Genomic DNA, 13,058 nt, shown 5'->3' with positions numbered 1-13,058 from the left:
GAAGTAGCTGTCCAAATAACAGACTGGGGAAGAAAGCAGAATCGTAAGGAATACAGATCTTAAAAAAACTAATACTAATCTTAAAAAACTAATACTGGTATATCTCTGGGGTAATTTTAACTTCTGTATATCCAATCTAAGGCTATGTGGCTACCACAACTGACAAGAGTAAGCCAGCACGGAAAGGGATGGCTCTCCTGGCTTGAACAACGGTGCTGTGTTCTAGGTGGGAAGCAAAGGGTAAAGTAGGGAGAGATGAATCACCTTTGTGGCAAAGCTTTAGTAATTTAAACCATAATTTCTTTTCTCTTCCTACCTTCCTACCTTCCTTCCTTCCTTCCTTTCTTTATTATCTTACTCAAACATTGTTATTCTTCTGAAAATATACTGATTTGCATCTATGGTTATTTTTAAGATATTCAGTAAGTCAGCAGAAAGGGCAGGTGAGGCAATGGCTAAGGATCATTACCACCCTTGGACAGAGCACTGGTGGGTAAGCTGTCCAATGACTGAAGGCAGAACCAGCTAGTGAGTCTTCTCCAGGAAAGCCTTGCAGCACCTGAGGCACTGTGGGAACATGAGCTTGAAGTTGGAATCACTGGATCATCAGTGATTAATGTTTCTGTGGATTATAGCTCCCACATAGCTCAGGTTTTAGCTTTGCAGTTTTTATATGTAAATTTCTCATACTGCAGTCATCTATACAGAGTATATAATCAAATATGGCAAAATCTCTGGTACTCTGCCTTGCCTGATGGGCTGCACTAACGCCATGATTATGCAGCTGACAGTTATTGGGTCTGGGGCCAGCCTACACTCCAGTTGGAAACAGCCCTGCTGTCAATGGCCCAATTATTTCAAACATTTTCACCAGTTTGCAGCTTTCTTTGGAGGCATTTGGAGGCAGTGCCCAAGACAATACCCGCCTTCACTCTCATACCTCTGCATGCTAACCGCGCACTCTCCCATAGAGCTTTATCTTCACCCTGAATATATGCCACTGTATATGAAAGACTTATGAGATTAGGTTATCCAATGGAAAAGCAGATGTAGGTCCAATGCCCCATGAATAAAGGGATTATTCTGTGAGTATCTAGATAAACAGAAAATAACCTATAGCCACCACTTACCAAAAAAGCAAAAACAAACAAAACTATCCCAAGATAAATAACAAAAGCCAGGGTAGTAGCTGGAGAGAGAGCTCAGTGGTTAAGAGCACTCATCACGTTTACAAAGGACCGAGGTTTTGGTTTTGGTTCCAAGCACCTATATGGGGACTCACAATTATCCATAGATCCAGTTCCAGAGAATATGATGCCCTTTCCAAACTTCAAAGGGCATGCATACATACATGCGTTACATATGGCAAAACACTCATACGCATAAAATAAAATATGTAAATCTAAAAGGAAACTTTAAATCCAGCAGGTTAAGAATAGAATTTGAAAAGTATGCAAGAAGTTTTAAGGGAAAAAAAAGGCACTTGGGAGAGGGCTCAGTCAGGGAAGTGCTTGCATTACAAGCATGAGGACCTGGCCTTGATCCTCCGAACCCAGGGAAAACATAGGCATGTGCAGAGGTCTCAGGTCCTCAAATGTATACAGGCTATGGCCACTGCTCTTAGTTGCCCTCCAGAACTAGACAGCAAGAGATTATTACAGAAGGCACTGCATACTTGGTACAGGACATAGAAATGAATGAGAGACTGAGCTGGAACTGCCCTCCTGCTGCCACAGTGCCAGAAAGGGCTATGACAAAAACTCTAGTCTAACCATAACCCTGAGCTCTGAGAAACACTGTCTCAAAAAATAAGGTAGAGAAGCAATTGAAGAAGATACTCTCCATGTCAAACTTCTGACCTCTCCACATGCCTACCTGAGAATGAATACTCATGTTGTCACAATGAGAATGACAAAGGGACACTCAATATTACTGGTCATTAAAATGTTTCTATTGGAAATACACATGAAATCCACTAAACATCATTTATAGTGGCTAGACTCAGAAAACCAATATCCCTAACTGCTAGAGAGGCTACAACATAAAAACAGGTCCATCTAAAGTCTACTCACAAATGTCTGTGATTGTTCTGTTCTTGTAAGTTTGTGCTCAAACGGCCAGTGATCTACTTATAGGATAAGAAGGAGAAGTCAAGGCTAAAGTTTTGCTTCATCAGCTACTAAATGGTGATGTCATTGGTGAGATAATAAAAACAGCTGCAGAAGGCAGAGGTCTATAAAGAAAAGCCTTAGTTTTCTTTTTGCTGTTAGGCTGGGGGCTAGTATACATGTAGTTTAGTGTGTCACTCCAGTAGTAAGAGAAGACAAGGTGAGAGCTGTCTCTAAGATGTCAGTGTCAATGCAGGGCAGTTAATGCTATCTGACCCAATGAGTGCAGTCGGATGGCAAGTATAAAGACTAGACAGGGCTCCTTGATAAACCTGGGACACCCCAAAATTTAGAGGTTGAATTGAAAAAGGATGAAAAGGATACTTAATGAAGCAGGAAGAAAACCAAATAGATGCACTGCTAGTCAAGGAAAGATGTTTCAGGAGGCAAATCAACTATGCTAACTATGCTAATTAGCCAACACACTAATCCAGTTACAGTACTCTAAGAACTGAGAGACCACGGATACGATAAGGACAGATACTGCTAACACATGAGTAATCTGAGCACAACAAAAGGACTGAGAAACGGTAAGTGATGAATTCATACAAAATATAGGCTCCTCAACGATCCAATTAATCTGTCTAAAATGGAAATAATCAACCAATTATTAAACTGAGGAAAAGAAATTTTTAATGATTTCCAGTTAGCAGGTAACTGGTCCAATGTGATCCCACTAAATATCTATCTTTGGGCCAGGAATAGCTTATAAATTACAATAAAAGGAAACACCCTAACAACTCAGGATGTACCTGCCTTTGAGAAGGTGGGTACCTTAGCTTTTCCAGTCTAGCACATTACTCCACACTTCCACTCTTCTGCTGCTGGATTCAGGGACGTCCAGTCTGTCAGCCACCAGCCCACGTGTACCCCATGACAGATATGAATGAGGCCAACATAAAATCACTATGAGGTAGGTTTTTGCAATTTGTTTTTGTAGCTCATTTGTGAAGATTCTGTATGTGGACATTGTGGACAATGTGCTATCTCACTTATGAAGAGGGGGAACAGCCTGATCCACACAGAGACCGGCCTGATATCACAACCTGAGGCATAGCCGGCTCCATGCTCACTGGGATGCAAGTTTGCTGCCACTATTCCTTGTTCCCATACTCGGGAACTGTACAGACAGCTCCTACTTAACCATTTCAAACCTTTAAACTGCCTTTTCCTGTTCAAAGAGCAACCCAACATCAGTCCACGCAGGTATTCAGAGAAGACAGAAAGAAACTGATAATTTATTGATAACTATTAATTACAGCTGAAATAGCATCTTAGCATATTAAAAAACAAAGCAATAGAAATGGCATTTGTTAGTAAACACAAAGGAACACCTTAGCAGTCAGAACAAGAACACAAATAAATACATTACATTGAAAAGGCTCCGAGACTGTGAATGTTACTTCTTGTTTGTAAAGACAGAAGCGTGACAAAGACCATGGGAATGTTAAGTGTTCCTGTGTTCAAACGGAGACCAAAATTAGTCATAACTAAATGAAGTTCAACTAAGGATTCTCAGCTGGATCTAAACAGATGCAGTACCACAACTATCACTAGTGGAAAATTTTTAAAGTGACACCTATTAAATAACCATTAATGACTAAAACACCTTTTTATCAAATAAGTTGGTTTCTGTCTTTCCATCTTTATCTAAATAATAGAGGTCTTGGGAGAGGCAAGAATATTCCTTTACTCAACAACCTTAACAGAAAATTGCACAGAAGAAAGAATTAAGTAACTTCTTGTCTCTCATGATGTGCTCTATGCTGCATAAAGAATACCACATATCCATGACCAATGCTGTATCTTGTAATCTTGTATCACCCACCCACACAAAGACACACACACCGATCTATACTAAACCAGCTATTGCTGTGGCTGCTTCAAAGATTACAACCATAAAGGAACCCACTGCTGAAGTACCATTTGCTGTCAGAGAAGAGCAGGAGCCTCAGGGTCCACAAATACAAGTGCCCCTGTCATTGGCATGGTGCGCTAACAGCTCACTCTCATGAAGACATGAAATGCAGCAAGGAAAATACTGTGCATTTATCCTAAGGTTCTTAGCACAGTCTGTCTGTCCATCTTAATAAACATCACAAATAAAATGTGTGAGAATGTTGTGTTAAGTGTGTATAGAGCTTTAATTTGGAAATTAGAATACTTTTTCTCAGGTTGGAGAGATAGCTCAGTGGTTAACAGCACAGACTGCTCTTCCAGAGGTCCTGAGTTCAATTCCCACCAACCACATGGTGGCTCACAACCATCTCTGAGATCTGATGCCCTCTTCTGGGATTTCTGAAGACAGGTACAGTGTACTTATATATAATAAATAAATCTTTTCAAATAATACTTTTTCTCTAGAGTCACAGTATTATAGGCTTTTTAGCCCACCTTCTCTGATACAACTTCTCAACTCTACCGTAATTATAAACTTCCAGTCAGTGTAACAGTTACAAAAACAGGATGGAGGCTAGGTTTAGCACAGGCTCGTCACTTACCAACCCAACCCTAGAGATCAGCCACACAGCCATTTCCTTCCATGAATCAAGTTCTGTAAAGCCCGGGACTTTAAAACATCTGAGAGACATAAATACCCCTTTGAATACATCACAGAGAAATTTACCCTCCTTCAGCGTCTACCACTCCAGTGACCTAGGTACTCCAGCAGCACAAATGGCTCCTCTTCTGAAACCAGGAACTTGTAATAGTCACTGACTTGACAAATAGTTTGCATCAGCTGTGTGATAAATTCTAGATAGTCCATAGATAGTCCACATATCCATCCGCATCTCAATTTCTTAGCTCTTCTATTTTCTATATCCTAAACATCAGCTACTCCCTCAGGGTAATCTGGAGTGTTCTCCTCATTGTGCCTACAGTAAGGAACTAACTTTTATCCCACTACCCCTCAATCAGAATATTTCATCCTAAACCCAGAATCCCCAACAAAACCCAAAAACATCTCATGAGGAAAACAGTAAAATAATGTGGAAGGAGAAGATGGGGAGAACATGTACAAAATAGCATTGTAGCTATGAAAATTCCTTATGGAACCTAGTACAACGTTTCACAGCGTGCACCAAGTTATGTTTATGTAAAATAGCCTACCCTGTGAGTATACAGATATATATAAAATAACCTACCCTGTGAGTATACAGATGTATATAAAATACCCTACCATGTGAGTATACAGACGTATATAAAATACCCTACCCTGTGAGTATACAGACTTATATTTTGTAGTCCTTACGTCTTTTGTACCCCGTTTCTTCTACTTTTTCTCTCACACCAACAGCAGCAAATCTTAGTATATGTGTATGTGTGTAATATTTATGAATGTGTTCCTATAGAGGTGTGTGTGTGTGTGTGTGTGTGTGTGTGTGTGTGTGTGTGTATTCATGTGGTGGGCAGAAGTCAGTCAGTATCGAATGCCATCCTCAATTGCTTTCCACATTATTTGTTAAGACAGGGTCTCACTGAACCTGAATCTATCCAATTCGACTAGAATGTCTGGCCAGTAAGTAAGGCCCAGGAGTCCAGCGGCCTCTGCCTCCCTGGCACTGAGATTAAAGCAGGTTGCTACACATGGCTTCTACATGGGTGCTTGGGATCTGAACTGAGATCCTCATGCCTGCCTAGCAAACACTTCAGCCAATGAGCATCTCCAGAGCCCCACAACCTAGGTCCTTCTGACCCTACTGAAAGCCCATCCTAATATATTCCAACACAAGCAGAGAACATTGCTCTGCCAGGAGATGGTGGCCCTTGCCATTTCTAATCTGAGGCTACTTATATGTGTAAGTGTCTTTTCACAGATGAATCTACTTCTGTCCCTTCCATTATTAATATAAAAATTCTTTCCTCATCTTCAGTACTAATCTTTCCTTTTCAACCTGATCACAATTCCTCCCACTTCTTCAAGGAGCTTTCTCACTACTTAATATGTTTGGGTTTTTTGTTTTGTTTTGCAGAATTATATTAGGTTTCAATTGTTGTGTAACATATGTCACAAATTTAGTGGCTTATAGGACCCCTCATTTATTATGATGTATTTCACAATGTGGCTGGACTCTGCTGAGTGTTTCTCAGATTGGAGTAAGGATTCCAAGAGGATCACATTCCTTTCTTGGAGCTATGAGGAAGAATCTACATCCAAACACATTCAAGCTTTGGCGAATAGACATTACTTGTGGTTACAGGACTCGGATTCTCAATTCTCCACTGTTCATCCATGGGGAAGGGAGTACTACTCTGAGCTACTGAAATACATGCTCATTTCTTGCACTGTGTACCTTCAAGGATAGTAAAAAATCTTTCTCATACTGCATCAGACAAAAGTCACACTGACAACTTTTTATAAGAAAATCTTATCCATACTTCCTCTTGAAAGAGCCAAGAATCATTATCTTGAAATGTCTAGGCTTTACCTGATTTGACTGAAAGCATCAATGAACAGTTTACTGTATGACTGAGAACTCTAATCTTCTGGTCTTTCAAGGGTCCACATCCACACATTTGCTGTCTTGACCCCCACCACACATCCTGAAGTGATTTGTTAGAATCATTTCCTACCTAATAGACTAAACACTTAAAAAGCATCCAATCTAATCTTTTAACAAGGCTTTCCTTAATTTATCTTTCTCTTAGGATTAGACACAAGCAACAAGAAGCAAATGGCACCCCTTCCACTTTGCTTAGAAACATCTGCAGCCATGGGCCAAAATTCAGCAGTCTTAGGCTTTGATTCAGTGTGCAAATTACTGTGTGTAGCTTCAGGGATAGTAAAGTTCCTTGACATAAATTCCACCTCACACTCAGTTTTTTTTGCCAGGGATCCTAAAATATGTCTGTCTGCCTGCCTGCCTGTCTGTCTGTCTGTCAGTCTGGCTGGCTAGTTGTCGTCTTTGAAAAGCAATCTTGCTATATTGCCTAAGCTGGCCAAACTTACAGATCCTGCCATCTCAGCATTTCCAAAGAGCTGGAATTATAAAAATGCAACACCACATCAGGCTTCAGGGATCATTTTTAAGTGTTCTCCTGTGAAGGCTAAATCCAAAAATCATAATCACTCTTTCCTATGGTCCTGTACCATAACTTACTCAGGTAATTAACCTTTTGTATCCAAGAGTTCATATCTACAGTCAAGAGAAGTGAAGACTCTTGGGAGACATTGAGAACTCTCCCTACAACAAAAGCTATAGATGTGGTAATTCCAAAACTATGTTCTATGTATACCAGACGAGTAGACACACGTATGATGTTGGAAGCCAAACTCCTCACTGCTGGAGAAGTGAATTATAAATATTGAACTAAGAAAGGATGTGAGATTTGATTAGAATCAGATCTGTCCATATGAATTTATGGTTTTTAATATATTTTATTCTGTTTGCCTCCCTGCTTGGTCTGTCTTCTGCATATGAGAGAAAGGGACAACCCAGTGACAATGAATACATCTAGTACCCAGATCTTGATTTCTATTAAGAACCCTTTATTAAAAGTAGCCATGGGGGTTGAGGGCAAACCACAGAGAGATGGCTCAACACTCAGAGCACCCACTGGACGCTCAAGAACTAGGATATGTAATTGCAGTTCCAGGGGATCGAATGCCCTTCTCTGGCCTCTGCGGGCACCTGGCACACACATGGTGCACAGATGTACATGCAAGCAATAAAACTTAAAATATATTAAAAATGAATCAATAAGTAAGCGTAGTCATGAATACCGGACCTGGCGATGCCACACCTTTAACACTATTACGTGATGAGCAAACATGATGAGTAGATCTCTGAGTTTGAGGCCAGCTTCGTCCTCCACATAGTGAGTTCCAGAAAAACTACACAGTGATTCTCTCCCTCTCCCTCTCCCCCTTCAACCTCCCTCACTCTCTCTGTGTGTGTCTCTCTCTCCCTCTTCCACTTCAACTCCCCCGCCCCAAAATAAAGATAAAGAAAATATCAATGGGTCCCTGGAGACACAAAGAATAACAGAACAGGAAAAGTACTAGAACACTCTTTTGCACCAGAGTGTTAAGAAAGTAATCCAGATTCCCCAAAATGATACAGATACATCAAAAGGTCAGAATCTACCATTAGAGTATCTGTTAGATAAAAAAAAAACTTTGGCTAACAAAATAAAATGAATCGCAACATTCATGAAATCATTTGTGTATGTTTGCCAGGCACTGGCTTTCAGGATAGCCAGGGCTACACAGAAAAAGGCTGCCTTGAAAAACCAATTAAAGCCAGGTGATGGTATGTGTGCCTTTAATCCCAGCACTGGAGAGGCAGAAACAGGGTGGCCTCTGTGAATCTGAGGCCAGTCTGATGTACAGAGCTAGTTCTAGGATAGCCAAGGCTATACAAAAAAACCCTGCCCCGCCCTCCAAAAAAAAAAAAAAAAAGAAAAGAAAAAGAAAACAAAACAGAAGGAAGCCAGATGTGGTGCTGCGTGCTTTCAATCCCAGCCTTGGGAGACAGAGGCAGGGGGAATCTCTGGGTTTGAGGCCAGCCTGGTCTACGAAGTGAATTCCAGAACAGTCAGGGCTACACAGTGAAACTCCATCTCAAAACAAAACAGAAAGGAAAGAAGGAAAAAAGGAGGGAAGGAAGGAAGAGAGGGAGGGACGGAAGGAAGGAAGGAAGGAAGGAAGGAAGGAAGGAAGGAAGGAAGGAAGGAAGTTAGTTAGTTCAGGTTCTCATTCTCTTCTTCCCGGAAGGAATAATCCTTAGCTGACACTGAGAAATGTTACTAATAAGTCAGAAAGTTATGGTGGAATCACGTCCTCTGTCATCTCAACGTACTGGAACCTGTACACCTCTCCTCTCACTTTACCTAGGACCAAACCACCCACAGGATAGTTGACAATACTTTATCTATGTAGCCAAAAACATTTTTCCTATAAAGATGCTGCCCCAAGGACAGACTGGTGCCACATTTTTGCAGATCTGAACATTCAGTGTTAGGGGGTGCATTCAATAACCTATTCTTGCTCAACCAAGACAGGGTTCGTATGGTCCGTGCAACAATTCATGAACCCCAACAGTTCACAGTTCAGCCTAGCATGTATGAGCTCCTCATTCTATCCCAGCATCACAAAAGGATTGCACTTAAAAAAAAAAAAAAAAACTGCTTAAGGAAATAAAAATACATCCAGAATTCACAGTTATTTTAATAAATAGTAAAAAAAATTTTACATCTTAGGGAAAATAATTTACTACTAAAAAAACATGACTAATGTATTTGCTCTCCAAGTAATAAGGATAATTATTTGGAGTGGCTAGGCATCAAGGATGACCGCCTGTGCACTTAAAAATAAATACAATCCCTTCGATAGCTCAGCTAGTAGAGAACAGTAGAAAAAATAAAATAAAAATAAATATGGCTTTTATAACATTCCTTCCCTACAGTTATTATAACTCCTCTACCCCCCACAATGGAAGTCCACTCGTAGAAAGAAAATCTCTCCCTAAAAGGTTCAAACATTCAAACATTCAGAATCCACTGATCCAACCCTCTTCAGTTTAGTCATATAATAAGGAAACAAATGGCACAGACTTGCTTTTCTGTGGAAAGCAATTGAAGCCAATAGTGGAAAGAAGTGAGACCCTGGATGAATTTATACAAGAAAATTAATGATGAGGTTATATGACTACTTCAGTAAGTATTCACTTATTTAAAAAACCTATTAAAACACCTTTGAATTTAGCTCTATAAAAGTTTATTGGTAAGAAGTTCTGATTTACTGAATTGTATTGGCTTAACGGTCACACATTTCTAGGCTCAAGGCCAAGAAGTCCCATATGAACACCAAGTACAATGTGTGCTAAAGAGCTGAAAGCAACAGGAAAATGTTCTGACTCTAAGAAATGTGCTCAAGTTCTGGTTTAGAATAAATGTATTTCATTATTCTATGACCACAGTTGTTACAAGACTGCTTTTGAAAGGTTTAAATATTAATTACAAAATTGTTTTTGATTGTTCTTGTGCTGGTTATCTGAACCTGCAAGGGTAACATTCCATTTTCCTAGACAAACAGCCAATGTAGCTCGTAAACTCAAACACAGAACATGATCGGTTTCCAAGACAAGGTCTCTCTGTAGTCCAGACTGGCCCCAAACTCACGTCCTCCACTTGCTGGGACTGTAAGCACGCACCATCACAGAACCTGATTTTCAAAAGTATTTCCTGGGGAAACCCAACAGGCATCAGACAAAACTAGTGTCCTATGGCTGAAGGAAGTGGTGCTGTCTGCCCCACTGTTAGGACTTCAACCATACAGCACGACACAGTTGCGACCCTCCTGAAATCAGACACTGTGGTCACCCACAAGAAATCACACAGGACTGGGCCCATTAACACTCCCTCAAGGGGCACACTAGCTGCACGAAGCCCGGGCATGCCTGAGCATGTGTGAGCAGTTCAGAGCTTCTTGGGAAGGAGAACTTTTCCTTGAAAGCATGACCTCTGATAAATTGTCCATTATCCTGTAACCTCTCACCTACGCCCCAAATTAAACTCACTGGCTCACCACGCTAGCTGTGGGTGGACCCTCCTCTCTGGTCTGTTCTTGGTGCCCTCCCTACCTGTAGAGGGGGTCACTTACTCACATCTCCCAGGAAAGGCTCCATGCATTCCCTCTCAGCCCTGAGGTAAGCATACATGACTTCTCAACTGTAAAACACACAAAACATGGCTCCAAGACTTAAGTGAGATCAACACTCTGACATAAGAAGTATTTTTCAGATACATAAGATAAAAACAGACATTAAAATTAAAGACAGGAACCAGATGTAGATCTCTCCTGAGACACAGCCAGAATACAGCAAATACATAGGCGAATGCCAGCAGCAAACCACTGAACTGAGAACGGGACCCCCGTTGAAGGAATCAGAGAAAGAACTGGAAGAGCTTGAAGGGGCTTGAGACCCCATATGAACAACAATGCCAAGCAACCAGAGCTTCCAGGGACTAAGCCACTACCCAAAGACTATACATGAACTGACCCTGGACTCTGACCTCATAGGTAGCAATGAATATCCTAGTAAGAGCACCAGTGGAAGGGGAAGGCCTTGGTCCTGCTAAGATTGAACCCCCAGTGAACGTGATTGTTGGGGGGGAGGGTGGTAATGGGGGGAGGATGGGGAGGGGAAGCCCATATAGAAGGGAAGGGGGAGGAGTTAGGGGGATGTTGCCCTGGAAACCAGGAAAGGGATGTTGTTGTTTAGGCTGTCATCATAAGCACAATTTCAAACTGCAGGGCTAAGGAATCAGCCGAGTCAATAACGTTCCTGCCATCTTCAGGTCCAGAGCCCTAGCTACTGCATTTCCTTACTGCTATTAACCCCGATGGCTGTTCTTACGTGTGCATGTGTGTTACAGTGAACATGTGCAGGTCACAGCACTGTGTTTACTACTTGTTTCTCTCCTTCCACCATGTGGGTCACAGGGACTGAACTCAGGAGTTCAGGCACAGCAGCAAGCACATTTACCAGGGGTCATGGTTTGAATGAAAACTCCCGTAGGCCCACAGGGAGCAGTGCAACTAGGAGGTGTGGCCTTCTTGGAGTGGGTGTGACACTGTTGGAGAAAGTGTGTCACTGAGGGTAGGCTTTGATCTCAGATGCTCAAGTCAGGCTCTGTGTGGTACTCTTCCCTGCTCTCTGTCAATCCAGATATAGAATTCTCAGCTATATCCACTAGACGATAACGGACTAAACAATTAAATGTTTTCCTTTAAAGAGTTGCCATGGTCATAGTATCTCTTCACAGCAATAGAAACCTTAATGATAACACTTCCTGAGCCATCTTTTTGCAGGGTAATGATTTTAAAACACTAGATAAATTCATTTTTGAAAAGAATGGTCAAGTAACCACTGCAGTCTAAGTACAAAATTAATATTTAAATTATATTGAAATATTTTGAAAATCATCACACACTCAGGATTCAGTAATAATCTACCAATAAACAAAAGACTGTGATCCTATACTATACTATACTATAGGCAGGCATTACTACAGGTTCAACATGGGGCGATCTGAAAGAACACTGTGTCAATTGAATCTAACAATTCACCTAGAGCAATTAAAATAGGTTACAGCCAATTTTCCTCATTCGAGTGTTATGATGCTGAATAAGCATATAAATGGATTCTGAGAGCCTGTGGTCATACTTTCAACCAATGTGATAGTGTCTGTGTTTAAGAACACCTTGTTTAATTTACATTGCTGATTCATTAACACTGGATTCATAATCAATGACAATTTCATTTGTACCTAAATATAGCTTGGCTAACACATACATTGTCTTTATTATACATACCACACACGTGTGCTGGAGAACACTAGACAGTAGCATGGCTCTTTCCCTCATGTTAGGGAGTCGTTTTAAATAGCAAAATCATCAACCAAAAGCAAGCAGGGAACATGATATAAAATAGAGAATATTTATGAACCCTGATTACAATCCCAGTTCTGAAACAGGAAATAAAAGATAGTGTTGTCTTGTTCAGATTCAGATTTTGGCTGCTCTTTGTAAACACACATTCACATACAACCATGAAGGTACAGTGAGTATTGATCTGGAGTTATAAAACGTTTAAGCAAATAGATGAACTCAGAGCAAATACAGAACTCAAAATTACAATATGAGTTATATTATACTAAACTAATTCCATAAAGACCACCATTTTGGAAGAAGGGTCACCGTAGACAAGTAGATGACAGAGCAAAGACATGAAGCAGAGTGAGAGAGGGCATATAAACGCACACGATGGGCAGGCCCTGGGGGAGAAAGGGGCCAAAGGACCATGGGCTTCATGCTCCAACTGTGGCCATCTGAGGGAAGCCTGGTGACACTGTCCTAAGCAGAGCCTCCCAAAGAACCCACAC

At 41.0% G+C, this 13,058-nt stretch overlaps 1 protein-coding gene across 1 annotated transcript in view; it reads right to left on the bottom strand.

Moving 5' to 3' along the window:
* Wdr70 (WD repeat domain 70) overlaps window positions 1-13,058 on the bottom strand; it is a 226,527-nt gene that overhangs the window by 151,563 nt on the left and 61,906 nt on the right. The window lies entirely within an intron of this gene.

This window comes from Rattus rattus, chromosome 3 (genome assembly GCF_011064425.1).
Source record: "Rattus rattus isolate New Zealand chromosome 3, Rrattus_CSIRO_v1, whole genome shotgun sequence".
In the NCBI taxonomy this organism is placed as follows: Eukaryota; Metazoa; Chordata; class Mammalia; order Rodentia; family Muridae; genus Rattus; species Rattus rattus.
Note: the sequence above shows the minus strand (reverse complement) of the source record. Positions and strands in the feature narration are given on the sequence as shown.